Raw genomic sequence first — 7,283 nt, forward strand, 5'->3', positions numbered from 1 at the left:
CCCATAAAAGTTCAGTAGTGAACAAACAATTACTTTTTACAAATGAATGAGTTAAGGCATTCATCTTTTATGGAAAAACATATACCCCGTGTTCAGGAGGGTGACCTCTCTATAGAGGCGATTATAAACGCGTTGAAGTGGACCCAAGACCCAAATACACAATTACACCAGCAATGTCTGCAAAAAAAAAAAAGGTCAGCCAGTATGACTGACAACACAATTCATTTTTTTTCCAGCAATATAAGATGCTATTATTAAAAACATACCCACGAACGTCTTATTACGATTTTCTAGCAATGCCAGGTCACTAAAATTTTCGAGTTGTTTGGGGGTACAGACGAAACTACGGCGTGGCATTAGATTATATGAGTCGACTATAGTATCTCTAGTGAAAAAACAGTCATAATTCCTTTTTATTGTTCAGAAATTGAGTTCCCATGAATCAGGCTAGAAATAAACACCATATATGTTATTTTCGTCTTTTGATCAAAATATTGTTAAACCTTGTGTCATATTTTCTACTTATAATTGCTTCTATTTTCGAGCCCTACATATGTACCAATCATATTGTATATTTAGTCGATGGTAGTACATAATCATATGCACAACTTGTGCATGCAAGACCTGTTGTGCGTGCAAGACCCGTTGTGCATGTGAGACCCATTGAGAATGCAAGACCCGATGAGCATAGGTAAGTTCAGTTTATTGAATTGGTTGAACTGAAAGTAATAATTTTTTCTGTTATATGATTGACTGCTTGTTTGTTTCAAAAGTTTGAAGTACTTTGACGATGTTGAGTTTGATGATTCCAAGGTAAAGAGAACATTTAGTGTTATTGTCATGGTAGATGTCATGCTTCGTATGCTTCATATTGATGGATACTACTGTAAGTTCCATTTCCTTTTTCAATATGAAAAAAGTAGATAAAAACTGAAATACTATCATTAACTAAATATGCAATATGGTTGGTACACTTGTAGGGCTCGAAAATGGAAGCAATTGTAACTTGTAAGTGGAGAATATGCAACAAGGCTTAACAATATTTTGTTCAAAGGACGGAAATATACCATACATGGTATTTATTTCCAACCTAATTCATGGGAACTCAATTACTAAGCAATAAAAAGGGATTATGACTACTTTTTCGCTAGAGATACTATAGCTGAGTCATCTAATCTACCGCTGCAGTTTCCTCTGTACCCCAAACAACTCACAAAATTTAGTGACTTGGCATTGTCATAACATCGTCATAAGACGTTCGTGGGTAAGTTTTCAATAGTTGTAGCTTATATTGCTGGAAAAATGTTGAATTGTGTTGTTGGTAATATGCTGGCTGACATTTTGTTTGCAGACATTGTTGGTCTAATTGTTTATTTGGGCCTTCATCCGGAGCCGACTGAGAAAGGAAGCCATTACTTGAGTCTAGCGAGCTACACCCCGAGCAAGGAAAAAAAGGAGAGTATGTTTGAATGCCTGGAGAGCATCAAGGTACCGTTCGGATACTCCTCGGATATAAAGAGAATAATAAGCACGAAGGATAAGAAGTTCACAAACATAAAGTCTCATGACGGTCACTTGCTGATGACACAGCTGCTTCCTATTATAATTCATCGTATCCTTCCTGAGCAACTCATGTGCTCTGCCTCGTTAAGGCTCGTGAGCAGCTCGCGAGCTAGCTCGTTATCTCCAACGAGCTTTGAAGCCAGCTCGGCTCATTATGAAATTCAAACGACGAGCTGAGCCAAGCTTGTCACGAGCCGAGCGAGCTAACGAGCCACGAGCTTCCTGTCCACCCTACTCACGCAGGAGCACTCTGAAAGGCCAAGAACCATTACTCCTATACTATCTCTGAGTACTGGCATGTGGGATCCTAGCTACTAGCTAGTGGACGAGCACGTCTGCCCGCGCCGCCGTTGTGCGGCCATCCGACCTACACCGCCACCTCATCGACCTTCTCTGGAGCAAGGAAGGCACCGACGTTGTCATCGAGCTAGGCAACGACGGTGAGACGACAGAAGGACAGCCTAACGGGCGACGAGGAGAAGGGCGGTGGCCAGTGGGAAGGAGTGGTGCGCGACGGACGATAGGAGAAGAGTTGGCAGATGGCATAGATGGAGGTGACGGCAAGGGTGGAATGCGGGATGGAGCGATCGAGGTAGTACTGGTAGGCCCACGAGTCCTTGGTCCGCCACTTGGCCACCACCGCCACGGTGCCTGTCGTGCTGGAGTCGGCTACGCCTTTCATGAATCCTGGACAAACAGATGAGTAGTGAAGGAGGCGGCGGCGGAGGAGGGAGCGATGACCTTGCTGCGAATCCTTCCATCGATGCCGATGTAATGCAATGTGGGTCGATCTTTTCTATGTTTCATTGGTGTTGGTAGTGTGTGCAGCGGAGGAGGCGGAGGTAGGCGCGACGGACGACATAAGCGCCACATTAGATGAAGACCAAATCAAATAAGCCACATAAGCGCCATATCAGCCGAAACAGCTCTAAATACTGCCAAGGGACTAAATTTGCACTGGTTTTAGAAGTTGGAGGACGTTCAATACCCGGTTTTGCAGCTGAAGGATGTGAATGAAACTCGACTTATAGTGGAGGGACGTAAAGTGGACTTTTCCCTATTCTACTCCAAACCTAGTAGACAAAAACTCGGCCCGTCTCCACCATCCACGAAATACCAAGGAGAAGCCATTCCATTCCCCCCCACCGACCAGTGGCCGCCGCACCACGCCGTCTCCGATCATCTCCCTGAGCCGGCGAAGCCGCTGAGCTAGGGGAGGGCGCCACCGGGAGGCGGCATGACCATCCTGGTCTGGATTCTGAGGGAGAATGGGTATAATATTCCACCTCAGTCCTCAGTCCCGCCCGGAGCCACGGCCCGCGGCACATGGACGACCTAGCCGGCGGCGAGGGATGGTGCCGTTTTGTCGCCGTCGTTGGGGGCGACCACGAACCTGGAAGCGGGAGTGGCGCAGTCGTCTCCGAGGTCTCGAGTTCGATCTATTTGTCACCGAGAAAATTGGAGCTCGAGCAGCCATGGTGGAGCTCGCGCCTGGTGGGCTGTCGGCCAACGCCCGCCGCCAACCCCGGCGCTCTCCGCAAGGTAGCCTTCCTTATGATTTCAGCTTAGTTATTTAGTTATTGTACCATGGGGTCGAGTGTGCACTAGCCTCATTAAATATTCCAATGCATAATCCAGTTTCTCTCTCTGTTTGAATTTAGTCTCACCTCAATACTGACGAATCTGCTGGTGCTAATTGGGACTAATGTTGGAGAGCCATAGCTGTAATAATAATGCCTCAGCCCTGAGAAAATGCCTGGAAGAAATCAATTTCTGGGCTGTGCGATTGAATAGTAAAGACAGAGACATAATCCCTGCGTGGAAAAAGTAATTTCTTCCTCCCATCAATCTCCCCAATTGTTGTAATCTCTATGCTATGTCACCCCCAACAGTTGTTTCTGTGACTTGGAATGAAATTCAGGTGGGGAAGCTCTCCCCCCGGTGACTTGGTCTAAAGAAAAAACTTGGTGGAAGTCACTTGGCACAAGTGGTGCTGGCAAGGGACACGAGCCTGACTGGAGAGTGAGTACCCTGCTTGAATTAGATGTTGGAAGGATGATCATCGGGCTAGGATCTGCAGGAACTCCTGCGCATATATGATCCAGGAACCAGCACTGAGTGTAAGCAGGCCTCCAGTGGCGCAGGTCTCCGTCTCTCCAAGGTTTCCAGCAGGTTGTCGAGCAATGGCAGCCCTAATCCAGGCACTCTCTGATGGTTAGCCTCCCCTTCCATCTCAGCTCACCATGGGTCCCATTTCTCTGTTGAATCCTTGAATTTGAAAATAGTTTAATTACTGCAATATTAATTACTTTGCTGGTGCCAATTGGTAGTTTGGTACTGTACTACTGATTATTTTGGAACCATCACTGTAATTTTTTTTTATATATGAAAAAGGCAGAAGCTCTGCCTAGTCAATTAAGAAGAACAGAAAGAAACATACATAGAGGTTCTCAGTTACAATTTGGAAGAAACTAATTAAAAAACTAAGGACAGAATGTGCATACCACCAATCTTTTTTGTACAGAATGTGCCAGTTGGATCTTTCCATCAAGGCTAAATCATGAGCAAACAATTTTCCATGAATTGACCCTCTTTGATCATAGTCCCATCCTAGCAAGATGGATTGGCCATCCGATGATGATAATGCCTCAGTGTTTTCAGTGAATTGAATTAATGGGGGTATGGCTTCTTCTGCTTGAGACATTCAGTTTGTTCAGATACTAATAACTATTGCTTTTAGTTTACTTTCTTACCCTCAATTTGCTTTTATGATTGTTTAGTTGTGAATAGTACTTCAGTTTGCAGACAATATGATCAGATCAAACTTGATGGAAGTCACTCGGCATTACTGCTGCTGGCAAGAGAGTAGAGAGTAGAGAAAAGGGAAACAGGTCAGACTAGAGAGTACCCTAGTTTATTGTAAAGTCACTGCTGGCCAGGATCGTAGGACTGCAGCAGATATGTGATCCATTTGCAGAAGTGGAGATGACACGTCTTGCTGTAGTTGTCCTGTGACAATAAGCCTAAGGAGTTTTTACAAAATTGTGGCATGGTGCTCTCTTCAGATTGTAGTTAAACAGTTTCCAAGGAATCATACTATTAATCTGATCTTCAGTTTCTTCAGATAACTTTGCTTTCATGTTTGTTTGGTTGTAGATTAATGTCTTAGTTTGCAAAAACTGAGCAGATTAAACTTGGTGGAAGTCACTTGGCACAAGTGCTGCTAGCAAGGGAAACGAGGAACACTAGAGATTTGAGTACCCGCCCAGTACAATTTATAGCCACTGCTGGAACTAGATGTTGGAAGGGTAGTCTTTTGGGTAGGATCCAAAAGACCCCTGCACATATATGATCCTGGAATATGCACGTATAAGCCTCTAGTGGTGCAGTCCTCTCCAAGGTCTCTGGCGTGTTGTCGGGCAATGCCTACGATCCCGAAGTTCTCTGCCTGTTAGTCTCCCTTTCCATCTCGGCTTACCATGGGAGAACCTGGCCTTTAGATTGTGCACTCATAATGTTGAATTCGGTAATATCCTAAACAAAATCAATTTTCTCTCTGTTGAATACGTCAATTCGGTCATGTTTAGATTACTTCAATATTAATTAGTGTACTGATGCCAAATAGTTCTGAACTACTGATCATTTTGGAAGCCACGACTGTTTTTTTCGAAGATAAAAAATGGTAGGTGCTCTACCTTTCCATCAAGGCCAAATCATGAGCAAACAATTTGCCATGTATGAATGAAGAATTGACACTATTTGGCTAAATGGATTGTAGTCTCATCCTCCATGATCCACAAAGCAGGCAAGTTAAATTTCATAGCCATCCCATGAGGCCATGATGGTAATGCCTTAGTTTTATCAGTGAGATGTTCTTCTGCCTCAGATGTTCAGTTTGCTCAGATACTAATAGCTCTTTTTTTAGTTTACTTACTCACCCTCAATTTGCTTTTATGTTTGTTTAATTATAGATAGTACTTCAGTTTGCAGAAGATGATCAGATCAAACTTGGTGGAAATCACTCAGCACAAGTGCTGCTGACAAGAGAGTAGACAGTAGAAAAACAGGCCAGGCACATATTCCAGAAGTACCCCAGTACAATGTAAAGCAACTGCTGGCTAGGATCAGTAGGACTGCAGCACATATATGATACATCTGCAGAAGTGGAGTTCACACATCTTGCTGGAGTTGGCCTGTACACAAGACGCCTACTAAGTTTTTAGAAAATTGTGATTAATCTGTTTCGAAGGAATCATACTGTTAATGGGTGTGCAGGAATCGTTCTCTTGTTGTATTGGAGCCTGCAAATAGTTGTACATTCTTAGAGATGCCAGCTGTTTTTTTTTTTTTGTACAGTCTTAAGTAATTGTAAATGTAATGTAAGATGTAATTGTCAATATGCATCCTGGTGCCTGGTGACATGAATTAGGGGAGCTGCAGCACTGTAAATTGATGCAAGAGAAGTGCCAGGGTTCCAGTGGCACTCATGTTATCTGAAGTGGCTGTTCTATGTTCTCTGAGCTTATATCATGTGTCATCCATTGAGGTCAAAATTCTTTTGTGTTGAGTGATGAACTGATGATGAGTTGTTGCATGTTATCACTTTCAGTCAATAATTCAGTAACAATGGTGCATGGTCATAAGCATTGCTCATGGTGAATCTGAAATTGCTCTATCTGGAGCCTGTCGTCAATTCTTGAAGTAGTGTGACAAATCATTGACCTTCATTAAATGTGCACCATTCAAGAAGTTTTACAAATCAATGAACTGAATAGTAAGGAATATAATCATTGAAGTTGAACAGGTTACAATAATGTTACTTACATTGATTTCAACCAATCGACAGCAATCTCAACTAATAAATCACATGTTTTGCATATGCTTAATTACAATCAGTTATTAGTATCAACTAATGAACGGATAAATACAGGCCGTTCCAGGAGACCAGGACACAACAAGGAAGAGATCAGACATAAAAAAAAGTTGATTATTTTATTATTGCAAAATCAATGATTAAATACAACAATGTAACTAATGAATAATGATTAATTTCTATTCTACAATGAATAATTAGCTTTACAGCTGCAACTACAGTACTACACTAAACGTACAACTACAAATCTAATTATCTATCTACAAATCACAGAGATGGGAAAAGTCTTCGACTTTGATTAGAGACTTGGACTCCCATGCCGTTGCTTGTTGCTGTTCAAGCGCTGGATTTCTTCTTCTTGTTGCAGAGGCGCTCGTGCACCACCCCGCGCAGATCATCGTCGATCTTCTCCCAGACGGCGGCCGGCAGCGTGGCGCAATCTGTCCACAGCCCGGGATGCACGTACGCCTGGCGACACAGGGTGTGGGCCATCGAGTTGCCCTCCCGATATATGTGTCGCACCTCGACGTCCGCGAAGCAGCGGAGCAGGTCCAGGATTTCCTCGTGCATCGCCGCCGGGATCCTCGTCTGCGTCTCCTCGCCGCGGATGAGCTGAACCAGCACCAGGTCGTCGCCCTCGACGACAAGCCGCTCGACGAAGCACGCCAGCGCGAGCCTCAGCCCCCGGATCATCGCACGGGCCTCCACCACGCCAACCGTCCAGTGCTCCGTGATCTCCGCGAAGGCGAGCACCACGCCACCGTCGCAGCCGCGGATCACGCCGCCGATGCTCGCTCGCCGGGATCCGTCGTCATACACGCTGCCATCAAAGTTGAGTTTGCACCAC

At 44.3% G+C, this 7,283-nt stretch overlaps 1 long non-coding RNA gene across 1 annotated transcript; it reads left to right on the forward strand.

Moving 5' to 3' along the window:
- The first annotated feature begins 2,673 nt into the window (after nucleotides 1-2,673).
- Nucleotides 2,674-3,992, forward strand: LOC136351274 (uncharacterized). The gene is made up of 3 exons (XR_010741565.1): nucleotides 2,674-3,105; nucleotides 3,225-3,390; nucleotides 3,485-3,992. It is a non-coding gene; the product is annotated as an uncharacterized lncRNA (long non-coding RNA).
- Nucleotides 3,993-7,283: the final 3,291 nt, after the last annotated feature.

The sequence above is a fragment of the Oryza sativa genome, chromosome 5 (assembly GCF_034140825.1).
Source record: "Oryza sativa Japonica Group chromosome 5, ASM3414082v1".
Lineage (NCBI taxonomy): Eukaryota > Viridiplantae > Streptophyta > Magnoliopsida > Poales > Poaceae > Oryza > Oryza sativa.